Source organism: Schistocerca serialis, chromosome 6 (genome assembly GCF_023864345.2).
Source record: "Schistocerca serialis cubense isolate TAMUIC-IGC-003099 chromosome 6, iqSchSeri2.2, whole genome shotgun sequence".
NCBI classification, from domain to species: domain Eukaryota; kingdom Metazoa; phylum Arthropoda; class Insecta; order Orthoptera; family Acrididae; genus Schistocerca; species Schistocerca serialis.
This window is the reverse complement of record NC_064643.1, coordinates 687,908,492-687,932,236: the sequence shown is the minus strand read 5'-3', so window position 1 is coordinate 687,932,236 and position 23,745 is coordinate 687,908,492.

Genomic DNA, 23,745 nt, shown 5'->3' with positions numbered 1-23,745 from the left:
ACTGTTAAGCCTTACACCTGCTATCTGCATTGCCCTCCGAACAACGTGTTTATCATTGTTACTGCTAATGTATTACAACCCAGGAAAGCTGTGACTTGGTGATAACTAGTATTGGGTCATATTCAACCAATGGTACGGTTTCCGCGCTGTTGCGTAACTTGGACAACGCATGGCTTCTTTTTAGGCGTTGCTGTTGGAGAAGGATAAACTGCTTCATTATCACAGCTTGGAAACAGTGTAGCAATCCGCTGAGAGGTGCACAGCAAAGCTCAATATGATAGCAACGCACTAAAGTATTCTTTTCATGTGTGATTGTGCCAGTGATGGACGCTCGTAAGCCGCCATTATGTGCTGTATTATTTGTGCTGGTATTTCTTAAAATGGTGGAGCCATGTTTTCTTCAGGTTGCATGTTGTATAGTATATTACTGAATAATAATTTCATTCTAAACGTTGAATTAACACCGTGTGTTCTCATTCAGACGATGTAATTCAATACAGTGTCCATGTTTTATGACACGCTAAACCACACTCAATTTTCAGTGGTTCCTATGTCACTGGATGCTGTAGCAAGCAGCAACATGCGACGAATACGATGTGTTCACAAATCCTGAGTTTAGAATTTATCTTTGTCCTCGAAATCACTTTAGAGCTGAGATTATTTGCAGTAGACTGAAGACTGCAAGTATTGCTTCATAACTTATACTATTTAGAGCTGGTACGGTGGCTTTGTAGTTAATTTCAGAAATACCACAGCGAGTGATAGCAGTGCAACGAGAATTTAGTGATCGTAATTTCAACAGTGAAAATCGTTTGTGCAAGTAAGCTAAATGTTTTTTGCTAATCAGACAATTTGCAGCCACCACAGTGCTTATTGTGTCTTCAGCACAATGCAGGCTAAGTAGTACATTCTTAATTAATTTGTTAGTTGCATTAAGAACCCACAGCTCATGCAGAGTCACTTGTTACCATCTGTTTTGAAAAACACACTAAATAGCAAGGAATTTGTACCTTCAGCACATTCCTAGTCGAAGAGTAATGTAATCTTATGAACGTTACTACATTTAATTGCACTTCCTGCCATATTATTCTATGTATTATTAAATGTCGTGTTTTGAGGCTTATCTTGAGAACTGAATTACTAGATGTACGTGAGTTTTAAAAAATGCTGAGGTTTTCCCCGTCTAAGTCACTAGTTATTAGTTAATTCTGTTGTAATCCACGATATTGTCCACCAAATTATTAACTCCTTTCGAAATTCTACCTTGCGATAGCTAAGCGAAAGTAGTGAAACTATTCAGCTATTACACGAATATGCCCCTATCCTGAAATCCAGTGCTACCGGGTCAATTTTAGTAGCAGATATTTTAGGTTTGGGCATTGCAGCCGTCAGATTGTGGACGGTTGGTGTAGAGATATGAAGGTGACTGTAGACAAAAACGAATGAAATGTGTAGCTCATAAATAAGTGGAAAAACCCATCGTCGTATGATTACATAACTATCGAACAATTACTGGGAGAAGTAACATTCATTAAAAGCTATGGAATACGCGGACTGAACGACTGAAACTTTAATACCACTAAAAACTAATCGCTGGAAACACAGTGACCGACTGTTCGAAGAAGCCTCAAGAAGTGTAGGCCACCCGTGAAGGAGATGGTTTACGAATCCCTTGTTCTACCTATACCTCAGTATTTCTCGTTAGTCTGGGCCTGACGCAAGGTAAGTCTGATAGAGTAAATGGTGAAGATCCTAAGGAGAGCACCATGTGGGGCAGCGTCACAACGAGTTTATTCCACTTTAGCGCCAGACGTTAATAGAGAAGCGTTGCGCATCACACACTTAAATTTCCAAGACCATTAACCACTAAAAGATTTAGCAAAAGATTTAGGGGGTTCGAACTCACATGCAGACTTGCCAATAACCACCCCCCATCCCCCATCTTTTACGAATGAATCACGAAAGGGGGAAAGTAACAGCGATTCACAAAGCACCTTCCTCCGCAAACCGTAAAGTGGCTTGCGGATTACAGATGTATATGTAGACACAGCCAATTTCCTACCCATCCTTGCCAACTGCGAGCGTGTACTCCGTCTGTATTACCGTCGTAATCGACGGGAATTCGAACGTCATCTTCTTCCCTAACCCTTCCTTATAATTTAATGGTGGTTTGTGCAGTGCAGTGAAGTGGAACAATATTTCTGCAAACTGCGCTTTGATGTGCCTCATTTTTGTGAACGCCAGAGTACCTCCATCACAAAACGCTGTCTATGACTGAATTACTAGGTTTCTGTTTGGTGCTACTTCAAGGGGAAAACCGAATCCATGGTGTTTGTGTTAGGACAGTGGATCACTAGGAACTATCTCTGACAGGAACCTAAGTTATGTTTGATTTCAGGAGCATTACGAAATACTTGTTTGTATCTAAGCTAGTCATAACGACAGCAAAAATACTAACTTTTAGTGAAAACTCATTCCGTCAGAACTGAAATCAAGAGATGTTTCTTAGTTTGGATTTTATTTCTCAGAGCATTGATTACTAGGGTGCTGAATGATTAACTGAAAGCGGTGACATTCAAGTAATTGTCAAGTATTTAGCTACCTTACCCTCCTATATGCCAAATCAGACACATACTAGATTTAGATATTTCTGTCGAGCACATACTTCACCCACGACCAGACCTAAACATACTCGTATCGGTCTACATCTACATCTACATTGATACTCCGCAAGCTATCATGCAGATAACGGAACTAATAATCATCTCAGATGTACATGATGGAGTATACAAAAGTGGCTCAGACGAGTAGATACGATTGGACGTAAATTTATGGCAGCATTAACGGAGGAGGAAAAGACCTCCACTTACTTCCAATAGGATGGAGCAACTGGTCATACAGCTGTCCGAACCTTGGAGCACATTTACACAATCTTCACGCCTGACAACGTTCTTATCAGATGTCACTATGGTCGCGGTCCCAGCTGAGCAGCCAGGTCATTCATTCCATCAGTGTGCAATTGCGTTGTGTGGGGAGCCCTCGATTCTAATGTGTATCGCAACAAGCTTCATAGACTTCAAGAACTGGAGCAGACTACTTCGGTTGAGATTGCAGTAATTCCAGCAGTCCAGCTTCGATCCGCCTTCATGAACTTGCTGGCCATGGCCCAAAAGTGTCAAGAGATGAACGGTGGCCACATTCAACTTCTGCTATTGTCTCATTAGTACAGTATTTCCTTTCCTCAGCTGTGTTTCTTTGTACCCTGGAACCCTGTTCTCTGGCCCACTACTATTTGCTCCAGTAGGGAATCTCTTAGCTCCCATTTCGCTGATCGACAGTTCTGTAAAGGCATGTCCAGTCCTTGTGGGTAGAGAGTGATATGTGAAAGGAAAACGTACCTTCACCTCATGTAACGAATGATTAGACGTGAGTTTGTAAGTAATGATTATTCTAGTAAGTGAACCACAGACATACCGCTGAATTTAGGACGCAACTTATGAGCCCATAATAATTCACCCTGTGACAGCTTCTGATTGTAACATAAGTGATGTAATGCAGTCACGTCAAATACGGTACTCCTATTTTCTGCATATGATTCCAGAAATATTACTCAGAATATCGGTAGGGCAAATCGTGCGTCTTCTTCTTCTTCTCTTGCCCATGTATGGAACAGATTAATTCTCACCAGCTTCTTTTCTTTAGATCATCATCCTTGCTGAGCATTCTTTCGTCTTCACGAATTGTAGCCTGCTTCGCTGGTGTTTTCACGATGTTTTCGTTCTGGGTGTAATTCGATCACAGCAAAGTGTGGCAGGCTAGATTTTTTAGTTTAAAGCTAACTTCTTTTGAAGATCTCTCCTTCTTGTATTCCCGTTTCGCCAAATCGCTGTGTACGTCTTGACTCTAACATATATTTGTTATTTTTCTCCCAAGAAACTGCAGAACCAGAGATTTATTGTGTCCACATACATAGTTTTTCGTTTTCTCGTCTCCCGCAGTGGAACGTCTCGTTATCCACCAAATCTTGTTGTAGTTGTTCACAGTTAGTTCGTTTACTAAAAAAGTCATTTTATTCGCAGTCCCTTAGCTTTTGTTTATGTCAGACAACTTCCTATGCGTTCTCCGTGATCTCTCTGCCTTCTGAATTTTTCCTCCTCCTGATGTATTCTTGCTAGGACATGTCATGATGGTCTTCATTCAGTGCATCGTCTCTGTGGAGATCCTTAACGCAGGTTCAGCTTCCTGTTTGTGAAAGTAGGAGGTTTGATTCCTTTAATCGTTTAAAGATTCCGATAAGATCACACTGTAGTCTAAAAATACCAAATAATGTATCTGTAGCTGTTATTTAAAGTACCTCGTATTCTAATCACCGCATTCATTCTACGTTGTTTTCTATTCGCCTCAACAAGGACTGATTTAAAAACAGGAATGCAGAGTTCACTTTTACGTCTGGCTCAATTTTCGACCTAAGAGTATTCTGATAGTGTTCCTCTGAACTTTGCCTTCGTCGGTGTGGTGGTTAAGGTCCTTTATCTAGCCAATTGAATTTTCTACATAAATATATTCCTTCAAGATTTGAAATTTTGTTTGTCTCTACACTGAAGTCTACGAATGTGAAAATGAAATTACTCTTTGTCATATTCATTATCAAGAAATTTAATTATGGCAGACTGTAAGCTCCCTGAACATTTCTTGCGCTTATTAGTATAGTATATACGTAACTTAAAACATTGTATGTAAACAACCTCATACAGTCTCGTTGTAAATGATGTCGAAGTCCCATTTTCGTTTCAGTTTCTTAGGACTCTACAATTTCCGTCATTTGAGAGGGCGATCAACTATTTTAGATATTGTTACTTTAGTTTAACTCGCAATGTGAGACTGAGAGAGTCCACTGTCTAGAAAGGACCCTCCTCTTTAGCTTAGGTGGATAACGCACGCCTGTGCTTCGTGGAAGAAAATTTCACTGCCAGTATTTTGCCGGCAAGGAGAGCGTAGTGGATGGGTTAAAGTTCCTGACCACCCACCTTTGCGCCGATATCCTGGATTAAATTCCAAATCTCCGCGCATTGTCTCATGAGGTGAGTGCGTGTGACACAGTTGACGGTGATCCGCCCGGTGCTACTCGAGAGGAGTATCCAATTCTGCCGGAACCAGATTTCACCCTCTCCCTTTCCTCATCACCGTTGTACAACATGAAAACTGTGCTACACTCGAGGCCGTTACACCCTTCCTACACTCCACAAATAAACATACGATACAACTCTCACATATCCGCATGAAAAGAGGCCACCGCGCGCTGAGAATGAGCACACTTCCCAGTCTGTAGTTGAACTCACCCCGTGTCACATCCCAAAAAGCAATGCCATACCACATTCGCATATATTTACATTGAGAAATGAAAATCGATACTGTATCTTAGACTCACATTTATTAAAAGACATTACAGAATGTATGAAATACATGCCTTAGCTTTGCTAAACTCACGATCGGCGTACACAGAATTTCAGCTGGGTAATCAAAACTGCATGGGACTAAAACATTTTTCTAAAAACACTAAACACCTGTTTTTTAAGTTGCCTTAGTTGCGCGGCAGCGTATGAGGTAAATCGCACAGTGCGAGTCGGCGCAATGGTAAGCACACTGGACTCGCATTTTGGAGGAGAACGTTTCAAACCTGTGTCTGGCCATCCTGGTTTCGGTTTTCTGTGATTTCCCTAAATCGCTCTAGGCAAATGCCGGGATGGTTCCTCTGTAAGGGTGCGGCCGATTTTCTTCCCCACCCCTGAAACAACCCGAGCGTACGCTCTGTGTACAATGACCTCGAGCCGACAGGACGTTAGATCTGACACTTCCTTCTTCTGTAAGTTGAACCACAGTCGTCCCGGTCATCACGAGAAAATAATGAAGTAGAACGAGCGTTTTCTAACTGCGCCTCACAAATCTCAGAGGCATCGCAGCTTTGCAGTAGGGTTTCATAAAGATAATAATTTGCTTTACTTTCTTTCTGAGCAAAGGAAGAAAGTGTGCGCCAATAGTTGTATCTAGCATAACGGCAGATAACTGTTACTAAGACAGATAGGTAGATGGTGGTGTAATCGTACTGCATGACTCATGGTTTTTTTTTTAATTCAGTATTAATAAATTTGACGGTTGTTTATTTTGAATTGAGATTGTTTTAATAGTCATTTGACCTCTGTGATTTGTATTTCTCTGTCAAAACGTGCAAATTTTAAATGTACGTACAAAACGTTGTATTTCACATGGCTTATGCAGTTTTCCAGATGTAAATAGACGAAACTGCCGATTGTATGACGAGAGTTACCTGAGTTTGGGTTTTACGTGTGTTATTGTTGGAAATAAATAACAGCGATAGTGTGTAATGTTCCCCAAGTGTTAGCGGATTTCCTGACTGTGCACTAGTGCTGAGACGATTTTATCGCTGCTTAACAGACATTGCGATTACAATAAAACCTCTCTGTAATTTCATTATGTATGTTAAATGAACCGGACCGGCAACCTCTCTCTTCTTGATCAGCCACTGTCCGGTAGGGTCGCAGTTAAGCAGAGATCCGGTTATTTGTGCTCATTTTGCGTAATAATAACAATCATTATTTAATTTCATTGTGTTTGTAATCAAGAATAATCATACCTTATTCCTCAGCTTTTTTTCATGAATTTGAAAATTAGATGTGACTTACTTTGTGTGGGGATATCTGTTGGTCAATGTTCACGTATTAACGGCAGCAGTCAGTGTAATACGTTTGGTTTGCTTTCAAAATAGAGCCTGCATCTAAAATTTCACTTTTAGCAAAACGAAGTTCGATAGCTTTTAGGGGCAAATCACGTCCCAAAATTACGTTCCCCACAGACAATCCCGGTATAGAAGCCTAGCTAAAAATTATCGTAGTAATTAAATTCCAAAATCACAATATTAAAAAACAATATAAATAATAATTTCGAAACAAAATAAATAATAAAATAATAATAATAAAATTTAAAACCACCACCATAATTAGGTCATTAATTTCGAACTCCAATTCGCTGAAAGCATACTACCTAATAAAGGTATTTGAAGTCAAACGTTGGTATTTTGCTAAAGAAACCCAGAGTACACATATTCCACAAGTTCATGTGTTATGTCTACAGTCAATATAGGAAAACTTATTTTATTCATTAACGTTTGAAACTTACTTTTATATACCCCATGCTTCCAGTCGGATGTCATGTGTGAAAGGAGACGTGGGTGTTTATGTTCAGGCAAGGGAGTCGTGGACCCAAAAAGTTTGAAAGCCTGTAGAGTAGAAGAAGAATACGAGTTGTGGAGCTGTATGCGTCACTCTCTACCTTGGAGAATTTCACACACACGATTTTTGTGATGCTTGGTGCTCTTAACTGCGCGGTCATCAGCGCCCGTACATAGTCCCAATTTTTTCAGTCCAGTTTCTTACATAGCCCAATCTAGCCACTGTCACGAATGATGATGAAATGATTTGGACAAGACAAACACCCGGTCCCCGCCCACGATTTAGGATTTGAGAATCGATAATATGTTGCGGTTGTCTTTATCTCGGAAGTTCTCTTCCTACTGCTTCACTCTACCAGCGGATAGTGTAACCCAATTGGAATTCTGGTATAACAGAAAAAAAAACCTTGTGAGGTGGTGAATGTTTTACAACGAACCATGATGATCTATCACTATTAGTTTACAAGGTAGGATTTTTTTGTACGTTAGTGGGAGTTTATGGACACACTGCATTGTTGTTCGATTATACTATTTTGATAAATCTCTGGTTCCAACAACAATAGTCAGTTATCTGAACGTGTCCAAAAAATATACTATTTTGATAAATCTCTGGTTCCAACAACAATAGTTAATTATCTGAACGTGTCCGTCCCGAGTGACCTGAAGTGGAACGGCCGAACAAAATTAGTTATAGGAAAATCGGTGCACAACTCAGGTGTATTACAAGATATCCAAAGCAATGTATGTCATACACAAAAGCGGTAGCCAACACTACACTCTGTGTGTCCGTCTGTAACTGTTAGCAGGTAGGAGCAATACAGAGACAGCGGAGGTGCAGACGTAAGGAGCGCATTTCGTAACTGGTTCGTTTAGTGAATGAGATAGCGTGACTGAGATGTTTAACTCCAGGCAGTGACGCTATAAGGATGGCGCTGTTGACCAGGGACTGGATTACAGTTGAAATTCCAAGAACGCACGTCCTAACAAGAGTCAAGCAACACTGTGCTTCGTCCCGCGGACTTCAATGCGAGATGCTTATAACAGTTTCCATAACGAAACATTGTCTCGAAACCTGGCAGAAAATCCAAAGAGATTCTGGTCGTATGTGAAGTATGTTAGCGGCAAGAAACAGTCAATGCATTATCTGCGCGATAGCAATGGAGTTACTATCGAATACAGTGCTGCCAAAGCAGAGTTACTAAACACAGCCTACCGAAATGCCTTCACAAAGAAGACGAAGTAAATATTTCAGAATTCAAATCAAGAACCGCTGCATACATGAGTAACGTAGAAGTAAATATCTTCGGAGTAGTGAAGCAACATAAATCACTTAATAAAAACAAGTCTTCAGGTCCAGACTGTATACCAATTAGACTCCTTTCGGACTATGCTGACGCATTAGCTCCGTACTTAACAATCATATACAACCGTTCGCTTGACGAAAGATCCGTACCCAAAGACTGGAAAGTTACACAGGTCACACCAATATTCAAGAAAGGTAGGTAGGAGTAATCCAATAAATTACAGGCCCATATCGTTAACGTCGATATGCAGCAGGATTTTGGAACATAAATTGTGTTCGAACATTATGAATTACCTATAGGAGAACGGTCTATTGACACACAGTCAACATGGGTTTAGAAAACATCGTTCCTGTGAAACACAACTAGCTCGTTATTTACATGAAGTACTGAGTGTTATTGACAAGGGACTTCAGATCGATTCCGTATTTCTGGATTTCCGGAAGGCTTTTGACACTGTGCCACGCAGGTGGCTCGTAGTGAAGTTGCGTGCTTGTGGAATATCGTCTAAGTTCTGTGACTGGACTTGCGATAGAGGTCACAGTTCGTAGTAATTGACGGAAAGTCATCGAGTAAAACAAAAGATTTTTTCTGGCGTTCCCCAAGATAGTGTATAGGCCATTTGCTGTTTTCTTATCAATATAAACGATTTGGGAGATAATCTGAGCAGCTGTCTTTTGTTGTTTGCAGATGACGCTGTCGTTTATCGACTAATAAAGTCATCCGAAGATCAAAACAAACTGCAAAACGATTTATAAAAGATAACTGAATAGTGCGAAAAGTGGCAGTTGACGATAAATAACGAAAAGTGTGAAGTCATCCACATGAGTGCTTAAAGGAACTCGATAAACTTCAGTTACACTATGGATCAGTCTAATCTAAAAGCCGTAAATTCAACAAAATAGATAAATATTACAATTACGAACAACTTAAATTGGAAGGAACACAGAGAACATGTTGTGGGGAAAGAAAACCAAAGACTGCGTTTTATTAGCAGGACACTTAGAAAATGTAACAGATCTACTAAGCAGACAGCCTACACTACGCTTGTCCGTCCTCTTTCAGAATACTACTGCGCGGTGTGGGATCCTTACCACTGACGGAGTACATCGAAAAAGTTCTAAGAAAGGCAGCACGTTTTGTACACTCCTGGAAATTGAAATAAGAACACCGTGAATTCATTGTCCCAGGAAGGGGAAACTTTATTGACACATTCCTGGGGTCAGATACATCACATGATCACATTGACAGAACCACAGGCACATAGACACAGGCAACAGAGCATGCACAATGTCGGCACTAGTACAGTGTATATCCACCTTTCGCAGCAATGCAGGCTGCTATTCTCCCATGGAGACGATCGTAGAGATGCTGGATGTAGTCCTGTGGAACGGCTTGCCATGCCATTTCCACTTGGCGCCTCAGTTGAACCAGCGTTCGTGCTGGACGTGCAGACCGCGTGAGACGACGCTTCATCCACTCCCAAACATGCTCAATGGGGGACAGATCCGGAGATCTTGCTGGCCAGGGTAGTTGACTTACATCTTCTAGAGCACGTTGGGTGGCACGGGATACATGCGGACGTGCATTGTCCTGTTGGAACAGCAAGTTCCCTTGCCGGTCTAGGAATGATAGAACGATGGGTTCGATGACGGTTTGGATGTACCGTGCACTATTCAGTGTCCCCTCGACGATCACCAGTGGTGTACGGCCAGTGTAGGAGATCGCTCCCCACACCATGATGCCGGGTGTTGGCCCTGTGTGCCTCGGTCGTATGCAGTCCTGATTGTGGCGCTCACCTGCACGGCGCCAAACACGCATACGACCATCATTGGCACCAAGGCAGAAGCGACTCTCATCGCTGAAGACGACACGTCTCCATTCGTCCCTCCATTCACGCCTGTCGCGACACCACTGGAGGCGGGCTGCACGATGTTGGGGCGTGAGCAGAAGACGGCCTAACGGTGTGCGGGACCGTAGCCCAGCTTCATGGAGACGGTTGCGAATGGTCCTCGCCGATACCCCAGGAGCAACAGTGTCCCTAATTTGCTGGGAAGTGGCGGTGCTGTCCCCTACGGCACTGCGTAGGATCCTACGGTCTTGGCGTGCATCCGTGCGTCGCTGCGGTCCGGTCCCAGGTCGACGGGAACGGGCACCTTCCGCCGACCACTGGCGACAACATCGATGTACTGTGGAGACCTCACGCCCCACGTGTTGAGCAATTCGGCGGTACGTCCACCCGGCCTCCCGCATGCCCACTATACGCCCTCGCTCAAAGTCCGTCAACTGCACATACGGTTCACGTCCACGCTGTCGCGGCATGCTACCAGTGTTAAAGACTGCGATGGAGCTCCGTATGCCACGGCAAACTGGCTGACACTGACGGCGGCGGTGCACAAATGCTGCGCAGCTAGCGCCATTCGACGGCCAACACCGCGGTTCCTGGTGTGTCCGCTGTGCCGTGCGTGTGATCATTGCTTGTACAGCCCTCTCGCAGTGTCCGGAGCAAGTATGGTAGGTCTGACACACCGGTGTCAATGTGTTCATTTTTCCATTTCCAGGAGTATATTATCGCGAAATATGGGAGAGAATGCCATAATAATGATACCGTATTTGGGATGGACATCATTAACAGAAAGGCTTTTTTCGTTGCGACGGAGTCTTGTCACGAAATTCCAATCACCAACTTTCTCCACTGAAAAAAAGAGTGGTTCAAATGGCTCTAAACACTATGGGACTTAACATCTGAAGTCCTCAGTCTCATTGACTTAGAACTACTTAAACCTAATTAACCTAAGGAAATCACACACATCCATGCCCGAGGCAGGACTCGAACCTGCGACCGTAGCAGCTTCGCGGTTCCGGACTGAAGCGCCTAGAACCGCTCGGCCACAGCGGCCGGCTTGTTCTCCGAATGCGAAAATATTTTGTTGGCACCGACCTACATGGGGAGGAACAAACACCACGATAAAATAAGGGAAATCAGAGCTTGTAAGGAAAGATATAGGTGTTCATTCTTTCCGCTCGCTATACGAGATTGGAATAATAGAGAATTATGAAGGTGGTTCTATGAACCCTCCGCCAGGCACTTAAATGTGATATGCATCGTATCCATGTAGATGTAGATGTCACTAGATAAAAGTCACCATACTGTGCTGTTCCAAGCTCATAAGGAGACTTACCGAGAGTCATTCATGAACAGAACACCAAAGGGTGTAATGACAATGCTGCCGAAATTACCCCCCATTAAGCACCGTAAGGTGTTTAGATGCAGATGAATGCGGTAGGTTAGTGATCAGAGAGCGGTTGCAAAAAAACGACCATAGACACGTTCTCACAACCTAAAAGAAACATGTCTGATTCACAAGCAAATGTTTCTGAGTTACGAGGGAAACGTTGTAGAAGCAGCAAAGTATCACGGACGTGGAGCGCGCTCGATTACTCACCTGACATTAATCATTTAAACTGCTGCCCCGAATAACGGCTATAACGCGACTGTGCCATGGGTTAAAAAACCAAGCCTACAGACTGAAACATTCATTTGTAACTGTTTCCTGTGTTCTATTACACATTTATCTTAATTTACGTTGGGGGTCGTTATGTAAAGTGATATTACTCTCTCGGCTGTTGTGATTTAAAGCACCAGGAATTCCGACAGCGTTTTCCTTGCTCTTCGTGTGGCCCGCAACACAACAAACTCAACCCCACTAATAGACTTCTGAATCAGTACTAGTACGTGTTATAATACTGTTGATTCTAAGAAGGAAGAGAGAGAAATAAACAACTACGAATGTGTTTACTCGTATCCGGTGCCATTATCAATGTTCGACAGAAGCACTGGGCTATACAGTGTCTCTCCAAAGTGATGGTCAATATTCAGGGGTATGACAGGAATGATCATTCGAAACAAAAAAGTTAAGTAAACATGGGTTCTAAAACCGATACCTTATGACCTTTCAGCACTTGTTCATTTTCGCCAATTTGAAACAAATCTCTTCTACTTCTTTGCTTTCCATAGTTTGGGAATTGGTAGTACGGACCAAAAGAAGAAAAAAATGTCCAGTAACCATTTACCCTAAAACGCTTACCTGAAGAGCAATGAGCACTTGTTCCTCTTCGCTACTTTCAAACACTTCACTCCTAATGAACAAGTGCTGATAACTTTTAATGTATGCATTTTAGACCATATGTTTACTGGACTTTTTTCTTTTTTTGTAAGCAAAACCATTTCCCAAATTATGGAAAGCAAAGAGCTTGCAGTAGAAAATACTTGTTTCTTAGTGTCGAAGATCTTGAATTGCTTCATAGCTCCTATGTTATGCATTTTATAGCCCATGTTTACACGACTTTTTGTTTCGAATGATGATTCTCGTCAAATACATGAATATTGAGCATCGCTTCTGAAACACCCTGTAGTGCAAGGAAATTGCTGACTTGGTCATTCGTACTTTAAATTTTGCTGTAACTAGTACATATATCTACAAATCTACAATGCAGTACAAGTGATACAATGTAATGCAGTAGGGCAAGTCTGTGATTGATGGCGTTCCCTTCCTGCTCCATATTAGACAGCACTGACTCAGCAATGACATGCATTAAGCTCACTGTTGTTGCTGTGTACTAGCTGTGAAGAGCTCTGTTCGTAGTGACTTCAGAGTCCGTTGTCCGTATGCTGCAAGGAAGGAATGAGAGTTGTGATTCGATCGCTGAACACCCACCATCGCCTACAACAGCGGTCGGCGGCCCGCGTACCTTCTCCTCGTAGCCCGCCACTGTTTTAAAAACAAAGCTCCTATTACCCGGAATTATTTTATTTTCGCGTCAAAAGTAAAATGCGAGTAACAATGGCGGCCGAACGTAACGCTGGCCGCGACTATTGCCGAACGCGTGTCACCAGTGACGGCCGATCGAGCGATGCAAGTTGTTGTGCATCCACAAGCGCTGTACGAAAGTAACGACTATTTTGTTTTCAATTTCGGTAATTGTGAGAGATTTTTATTTCTCACACTTGAGTTCACAAAGCTAAATAGCACCTACGCGACACAATAATGCTTCTGTTGTTGCAGCGTTCACTCCACGTTGTGGCCTTGCGAACTTTCAAAAATGGCTTAAACAAAACTAAAGGAAGTTACTGGATGAAACTAAAACGTTTAGCAGTAAATAGACAGATTTATACTTCTCTTATTGATTGTAAAGGAAAACCTCGTGATTTATATGTCAGAAAAGCTGCTGCTGTTCAAACGTTACTTAATCTGAAACGCCATTACGATAGCGAGCATGAAGCAAAATTTTTGCGCCTTTACGGACAAATAAAATTAATGCACTCAAATTGTCGGTAAAGAACCAACAAAATGCTTCTGAGGTTCAAGTGAGAAGCATCCAATTACGGTGTACATCCGAGTCTAAGGGTCGCAAAAACACTTGCGAACTCTAGCCGACCGTTTACTGACAGCGAACTAGGAAAACAACGCATTTTAGTTGTGCCTGAGGAGGCGCGTCCAGCTCAAGAGAAACTTGAAGATACTTTTACATTCCCGCATGATAATGGTTTCTAAATTCTGAAGGAATTTACGAAAATAAACACTAATGTGGGGGGGGGGGGGGGGTGTCCATCAGAAGAAAGATGTACATTGTTATACCTTAATCTAGAGAGCAGCCAAAGTACAAACACATAATCAAACAATAGAACATAAGAAATATGTATGAAAAAATTACAAACAGGAAGTAATATAGCACATATAAACAAAAATAGAGTAGACAAAATAAAATGCACTGAAAGATAACACATTACCAACAGTAGTCTGAACAGAGATAAAAGAAAATGATGAGAGAAAAAAAAGGTCCATCTAATTCAAAAATGTCTCTGTGCACTATGGGACTTAACATCTGAGGTCATCAGTCCCCTAGAACTCAGAACTACTTAAACCTAACTAACCTAAGGACATCACTAAGGACATCACACACATCCATGCCCGAGGCAGGATTCGAACCTGCGACCGTAGCGGTCGCGCAGTTCCAGACTGAAGCGCGTAGAACTGCTCGGCCACACCGGCCGACTTCCAACTGATTGCCCAAAGCAGTAAAAACATACCAGAAATACAGAATATTGTACTCACTCCACTACACAGTTTAAATACCAATATGGGTAGAACTAATACATTACAACGCTATCATATGCAGTTTATATGATCACAAATTCAGAGAAAGGGAAAGAAACCAACATATTGGTATAACATTTATCAAGTATGGTCATAGGCTGCACACTATACTCATGAATGCACATTTAATGATGAACATTAACTGTAACTCACTTAACACTGCCTGGAAACGGGGAGGTCGCTGCTCCAGGATGGCAATTGTAAGGGGGGGGGGGCAGGTATTGTCAGCATTACGTGTAACATCCATTCATTGCTGCAGAAATTATCTGCTAACCTGATCTTGTACAACAACATTAAGCTCCCTCAGGCCATGAAGCAAACAGTGAGGGCCCCATGACAATTCAACCTACTTATATCTTAAGGTAAAGTTAAAACGGAGATAGCTGTGGCAACCCTTACATGTATGTGACATAGAAACTTTTGACATAATTTTATGAGACCCAGACATCAAAAATTTATCCTTAAATGTGGTGTGTCAATATGTGGTTAATAAGAGTAAGAGAACAATTAGAATAATAAAGGATATCACATTACAGCCTAAGGTAATACATTAGAGCACACAACTCTAACAGCTTACACTACATTTTCTGATTCCATCAGATTCTTTAGTGACATAAATTTCTGTTTACGTTAGTCACCCCTATAGCAGGGCTTGATAATTTCCACATAATGTTTTCCTTCATAGTTGGCAGAACTTAATACTTCCAGTTCCACTATATTTGGTTCTTCAATGCCAATGATTTTATATGGTCCCTTATATTCTAAGTTGATTTTTTTTATTTCATCTGTTATCTTACTCGATTTTGTTTGTGTCTTAATCAACACCAATCACCCACTTTGTATGAGATTGAATGAACAATTCTATCATGACGCTGTTTTCTTTCATTAGCCTTAGCTTCTAGAGTCTGCATTGCTAATTGTATTTGATCATCCAAGGTCATGCTGGTCTTGGTAGCATCCTTAATCAGTTCACTAAATACCGACTCTCGTTCCTGGTTTAACAACAGCTCACAAGGTGCTAAACTTGTGGACATATGTGGCATGCTGTTAAGTGCATCCTCAAAGTCTTACAAATAGTCCCTCCAGTGGCTATGTTTGTGATGGCAGTAGGTTCTGCACATACGATTAATCTCCTTCATGACCCATGCTGCTGGATTTGAGGCTGGTCTATATTTGGCAATTAAGACTTGTTCAATGTTATTTTGACGTCGCAGCTACTTCCACTCTTTGGAGATAAATTTTGGACCAGTGTCTGTAAGTATCCTCTTTGGCTTAGAAACATTTATAAAATAGTCACAACCAACTTTTTCACCATCATCTTGCAAACAGCTCTTTTCAGTGTGTAAAATTTCACTTATTTTGATCCTACATCCAGTACCACCATAACCTGAGTAAAATTTCCTTGCGACTTTGGCAAAGGTCCGAGGAGATTAGTAGCAACTACATCCCCAATTCCATTTGGAATAATTGGATGAGTAGGGCCTTGATGTCTAATTGTTGTAGTCTTTGCCCTTTTGCAGGCATCACAAGTTCGTAATAACCTCCGTACCTTTTTGCTCATGCCAAAGAGTAGACACTCTCTTTTCAATTTCTTGATGCATTTGTCGGCACTAGATTGTGCATTGCTGTAATGGATGTACCAAAGAAACCACTCTATGGTGTGCTCTGGAATACAACTCACCATTCTTGTTTTGTTTCATCAGTACGTCTATATAAGACATTATTATGAATCAAATAGTATTTCTGAAGTTTCTCTTGACCTGCACTACCATACCTAGTCTTAATTAGCTTCAGCGCAGGACCCATGTTCTGCTCACGCTGTATATTCTTAATAAAATTCTTCACATAAGTCTCATGTGGAACACCTTTCATAAGACTAACACCAAAATATTTTCTTGCAGTCCATTTACATTAATGTCTTCCATGCCAGTTGACATTCTGGACAAGGCATCTGGTACAATATTTTGGTTGCTTGCTCTTTAGATAATATCAAATTGATACTCCTGAAGTGCAATAGCCCATCTAGTTAATCTACTATAATACAATTTACTCTCAGTCAGGAAGGAAAGTGCCTCATGGTCTGTTATCACTTTTGTCGCTCTACCTGCCAGGTAGTACCGAAATTTACTGAATCTCCAAAGAATTTCTAATGCGTCAAGTTCCGTAATTATATATTGGCGCTCCCACTTCGTCAGTGCAGAACTAGTGAAAGCTATTGTCCTTATTCCTTCTTCAATCTTGTCATCAATTTGATATAGCTGTACGCCAAGTCCATAGTCTGATGCATAACAAGCCATGTAAAGGTCCTTTTCTAAGTCTGGGTGTGACAAAATTTGTGGATTACAGGGATGCCTCTTGGTATCCTCAAAATCCCTCTGACAGTCTTCAGTCCATTGCCATAGCGTTTTAGCTTTCAGAAGATGTATCACGTATGGAGTACTTAATGACTGATCACTCACAAGTTTTCTATAGAATCCAGCTAATCCAAGGAATCCCCTTAACCGTTCCTTGCAGCGAGACACAGAAAAATCCTTTATAGCCTGCAACGTCGCCTCATCTGGATCAATCCCTTGTTCACTAATTAAGTGTCCCAAGAAATGAATGATGTCTTTTTCAAATTCTGATTTATCTATGTTCACAGTTACATCATCACTCTCAAATGCAGTCAAGACACCATCCAATGTCTGCACATGTTCTTCCAGCGTTGTCGTAGCGATGAGAATGTCATCTACATAACACGTAACTTTCTTCAGAAGCTACTCTCCTAACACCCTGTCTAATGATCGAATGAAGGCGGATGAAGAAATGTTGGGCCCAAAGGGTGGAACACAGTACTGGTAATGTTTTCCTTTATATAGGAACTTCATATATTGTCTTGAGTCCTTATGCATTGCCAGCATCCACATATCAGATCGATGCTGCTAAATAATTTTGCCCCGTGAAAGTTTTGAAGCAACTGCTCCAGACTATGAGGCCTGTGGCAGTATAATTTTATTCACTGCTCTAGCATCCAGCACAATTCTGACATTCCCATTTTTCTTCTCCGAAACAAATAAAGTATTATTATACCGGCTTGATGAACGTTCAATAATTCCCATTTTCAACATCTTGCTAATCTCCTCACTGAAAGCTTCACGTCTGGCTTGTGGAATAGCATATAGCCTTGCAAAGAAGGTTTTATGCTCCTTCACCTCTAGCTTGTATTCTGCTGCCTTGATTACTCCAGGTTCATCTGCAAAAACCCGACTGCGCCTCCTCAAAATATCTGCAAGAGTTTTGATTTCCTCACCCCCATCCTGTTGTAGCAAGGATAACTTCTTCTTAAGCGCTCTCTCAGAGTCTTCCATTCTAATTTGATGTTTCCATCTCCACTGCCTTTTACTCAAGCCTGCAGTGTCGCCTTTGTATACATGCTGTGGTACAGCTTCTGACTCCATACCAATTTGAATCTTAGCCAATCCTATTTCTCCACATGCCATCATGGCACCCTTGAATGCAATAACCTCTTTTCCTTTATTAACTCTCCGCACATTCCCATTTCTAAAATCTAAGTACGCTTGCTGGTTTGCTAACCGCTCTACACCAAATATCAAAGGCAATGCCAGTCCAGACACAAGTAGTGCTGAAATATTGTAAGTCTTCCCATTAAACATTACTGTAATCAGAATTAGCTCCTTTACATTTTAACCTTTTGTATCAACAGCACCCAGAGTGGACACAACATTTACAGAAAATTAGGTATTTCTCTACCTTGTTCCAACCATGCTGTATACAATCTTTGTGACACTAATTTAACTGGACTTCCTGAATCTAGAAGAATGTCATATATTACATTGAAAATTTCTTCCTTTACTATTGGTTGCACAGCTTCCTCCAGAACATCAGCATCTTCCTTTAGCAAGTCATTTAAGACTTCATCCCTTTTGTTAGAATTGTCGTATGGTCAGCACTCTCGACTCTCTACTTCTATCAGCCACGAAATCCTCTTCAAGCTTTAGTGCACATTGCTTGTGCAAAGCTCTATCAAGTGGCTTCCCTTTCCTTTTGCTGCTAACACTGCTTAAACGCTTATCCCAAAGCTGCACATTTGCACACCTCTCTGTAAGTCTCATTTCACTCTGAAAACTCTCATCATCATCTTGGCAACATTGTCATTGTAGACCCCATATCAGAATGCATCTTCACACCTTCACTCCTGTTAGTATAGTCAGTGTTCTCAACATCACCTGTGACCTCATACTATAATTCTTATGATCTTCTAAGAGACGTACACAGTCACCAGATTCACACCAACCATACCTCCTTTCCTCTGGCACATATCTCTTCTCGTCTTTCTAGCGTCATACTCTTGCTCCCTTTGCACCTGACCATCATACATTTTCACAAACTCCGCCATCCATGATCCTCTACCTGTTAATCCATCACTACTTAGAACATCACCTCCCTTTAACTGCTGCAGGTCTTTCCCATGGCATTTAGTCTCCTCTGTTTCTCCATTTTGAATACTAGTGACTTGTACATAAGTTACATGAGCTGTCCTGCTTACTCCTTCACTACCTGTTGCATTATCTGCCATTCTTCATTGATGTTTAACTACCTGCTCCATTACATCCTCTTCATGTTTAACTCCAGTTCTGTTTACACTATCACTCTCCATTTTATTGTTCTGAACCGTTGTCTGAGGCTGTGATCCTGTTTCTGGAATTCCTAACCAGACCTCATCAAGAATCACATGCAGTTTTCTTCTCCTTGTGGTTTATGATTTTGTCCCAGCTCAGTCTGTTCACTGAACCCTGTTCTCTGATAACTGTCATTGTAGAATGCAGCACCACCACCTCTACCTTTGTGGTCACTACGTCTTCCTCTGAATCTGCGCCCATGTGATCCTCAATCATGATTCTACCATCGTTGATCATCGTGTCTTCTGTCATTTATTGGTCAGTCCTTGTTGGCTCCGTCAAGAATTCTTGGCTGTCTTCGTTCAGACTCCACCTCATGATTTCTTTCTTCCAAGTTGTCTAGTTGTCCCAGTGCTAGGTTAATTGCACCTACATCATCCCTTGATAAAGCCAGTAGCTTCTCCTGTGTTGTTGTTGGCATCTTACTATTGATCAACGGCACTAATGCCTCCTTGCCAATGGGTTCTTCCAATGTTTTTATCATATAGTTTTTGAAAAACCTTCTTTAAACCTCTGTCACATTCATATCTATACCTTCTATGCTGACAGAGTTCACTCCAAACCTCATTCTGTTTCCTTGCTGTCGAATATTCATTTAGGAATGCCTTTGTAAAGCTTTTATATGTCTCACATTCTCGTCCAACTGTTAATTCCCAGGTGCATGCTTCTGCTTCCATATATGACACCACAAATCTAATTTTCTGTGGTCATCCCACTGTTCTGGTAATACATCCTCAAACTGATCCAAGAAATCACGTGGATGCCAACTACCATTGAGAATGAATTTCTTGAAAGTCTCCATAACATTTCGCACTCCTACAAAATTGTTGTTAGTTACAACACTATGAAGTAATAGTGCCCTAAACTTGGCTTCCATCTGCTCCCCTAACTCTTGCTTCATGGTTCCTATGTCAGCACTTACAGTATTTACTCGCTTTACACATCGCTTTTGTTCCAACTCCAACTGTAAAACGTTTTCATGCAGCTTTTTCACACAGTTTATCTGCTTGTTTGCCTCCTTCTCAACATCAGTCATCTGATTAGTAATCTTCTTATGACATTGCTCCGTTTCTTCCCTTTGGATATTGGCACTTACCGATTCTGCATCTATCCACTTTTTGTATTCCTCCTGTCTTACGTATTTCATCACTAAGTTCATCTGTCACATGATTCAGCTTTTCATCTTGCTTCTGGAGTTGATCACAAACCCTTTCAATTCAGCATTGAAATTTTCCCAGACCAGTTTCATCTCCTCTACCAGGAACCATTGAGTTTTATTACTCTGTCCCATCTCTTTCTTAATCTGCTCATTCGACGCCTTAAGTTGCTTAATCTGATCATTAGTTTGTTTATTAGATGCCTCAATTTTCTTACTAGACACAAAAAGCTCTCACAATAGACCATACAAGTTTAAATTTTGAACTTGTTGTCCTCGTTTGGCTGCATCCGAATCTGAAAACAGATCTGCGCTAGAATTACCTACCACATCTACCACAATAGCATTTTCAAAACTACAATCAGCTGATCCCTAATTCTTCGATATCACATGTTCACTATACAGTGATTCTGGTAAACCAGAGTCATTTAATAACCCTTCATTTACCACTTCCATCTTTACCTTTTTTACATCTTCTTCCTCAGGTTCAGATTTAAGTAACATGATGGTGTCAGAATCACTTGACATGTCATTGTCATCATTTTCAGCTTTACATTATCCTTCAAATGTTGCTCATTACACATCCTTTAGATACCGTCCATACCGACATCTACTTCCCTTGCTACTTTCATAACTCTAATTTATCTGACAGAGCCTATTGAAACATATAACAATAACCCAACTCAATAGCACCTATGTTCACAATGCCAAAAGTTAACACCATTTTCCTTAACAAATAATAAATGTACAGTACCTATGTAAGCAGTCCTTGAAACGTTAATATTACAAGCAATCAAATTCAGATCTATTTGGGCATGACCACAGCTATAAATAATTTTCCTTATGGGAAATAAACGATTTACATGCAACAATTCATTCGAATTCAATCATATCCTTATTACTGGGTACGCTGCTGTTGTTAGTTTCGTTATGCATGCATTGCGACACTTGCTACTGCTATTACTGTGTGTCTGCTGCGTGTAACTGTAGTGCTGTCAGCGCTGCTGCTTTTCTGCACGGACAAGATGACGCGAAGCAATGCGGCGCGCAACGCTCCATTGTCTAGATCTCCACGCCTCAGTGAGAGACTACGTCGAACTGCTATGATCTCCGATGCATAGATCCGCCGTTAACGGAGATGAGAAACTGCTGCAACTTGGGATATTCCGTTGTCTCTGCGTTAACTCTGAAACATCCCCTTAGAAAAATTATACATGACTATGCTTAAACTGACACACAATATTTTTAGCGCAACGCAATCTGACTTTCAAATATCCGTACAAAAAAATGGCCCTGACTAACATTAACCTATGCGTTGCACAAATTGCTTACCTCACAAAAATCTTAGTTACTCGAACTACTGCAATACAGCGAGTGCCACTACTGCCAGCTAAATAAAAGATTCAAACTACAGAAGGCACTAACTACTGATAGGTATAGTTAGCAAATGAAAGATTTTGATAGAGAACAAACAATGTATTTACCTTAATAGTCATAATATATATAGCAGTTCATGACATCCAGTCTTATAAATTTCAAAACTCCGCCATCTCTCTCCCCACATCCATCACTGCTGGCGGCTCACCTCCAACTGCACAACGCTACACACTGTTAACATCCAGCTGCCCAACCCTACAATGGCAGACAACAATGCAAACTAACACAGCACAGCCAGTGATTTTCATACAGAGCGCTATGTGGCGTTACCAATAAGAAAACCTAAACAGCCTACTTACATAGCCCCCCTGCTCCCCACAAAAAAATTTTACAAATTGTTTTGGGCAGTGGCCAATAATGATTTGATAAAATTTTTCATAATTACAATAACAAAGATATCAAATGCACACACTTATTGATAGAATGTCGGTCAAAAGCTAAAATTTTCTCACAGTCCATAAAGACAGTCCTGATCATCCATCATAGTAAAATTGCAGTTTTTATTTCAGAGGCTGAGCAGTAAAGAAAATGCACACAGAAGTAGTAGATTTCCATGCAGTCTTAAAGGAGTAGTGTTGTCCTTCCAACGGAAAGACAGTGCTGACTCTTGACATGCAGAGAGGTAATGGGCCACAACAGAGCAAACCCACAGCAGAGTCATTCGAAGTTTTGAAGAATATTGGCAGGTAGGTCATCACAGAGTAGACCCACTGTAGTCCTGGTAGAGATTACGGTATTGGTGGGCCACCAGAGGTGCAGACCCACTGCAGTTCTTGTAGAAATAATGGTACTGGCGAGTCAGCAAAGGTGTAGACCCACTGTAGTCCTTGTAGAAATAATGGTATTGTTGGGTCATCAAAGATGCAGACCCACTGTAGTCCTTGTAGAGATGGCCAGCAGCCATCTGTTGTGACTGTGCAGGTGCACAATCACCATTGAAGAGTCTTGCGGATAATGTAGCAAGTCCATAACCACCGCTTGTGCACTCACAAAGTTTTTGGAATTGTCCTTAGAACTAGCAATGCTATTATCCAGTCCCTTGCTGAATTATTAACACACGTGCAAACACTAACAGTCCCTATTTCTCACATATTGTCCATATAGTATTACCAACAGAAATGTGTGCAGTGAAATGGAACTTACGAGTTACTTAATTTGATGAACTGGTGTCAATTACAATTTTATAACATAAGAATACAATTACAAAGGTACAAAATACATCATTAAAGAACATAACAATACAGATAACATTTGTAGGACAGGCTTTACAAAAGAATCGAAATAACATGTACATCAGTGTTACAGGAATTATGACGTGAGTACATACATAAAAAATCAGAAAAACTTTCGAAACATCAACTTCACACATGAGCATTAAAACAGAACAGAATAAATAATGTCCAAACATCTTTACAAAGAAAATAACATAGTATTTGAAAAATTCTGCAACATAAATCTTATTAGCTAAACACATAAAGACAGGAAAAAGACAAATACACAAGGATACATAAACACATAGCGGAATAATACGAAAGGAAAGACAGGGTTCGTTTTCAGGGTAGCATTTGGTACTGCAGTCCAACCCAAAACTTTATTCCATAGATCTTTCGTCTTCTTTCAACATTTGTTTCCACCAAAAAAATCCTATCGAAGCATGCTTTCTGTATTCTGTTCACATCCTCTTTCAAAAATAGTTTTTCTCCACTGTACACTACTTTTTTGGCCAAACCATTTTCTTATAGCTTCTCAATGCATTTCTTCCAAACCA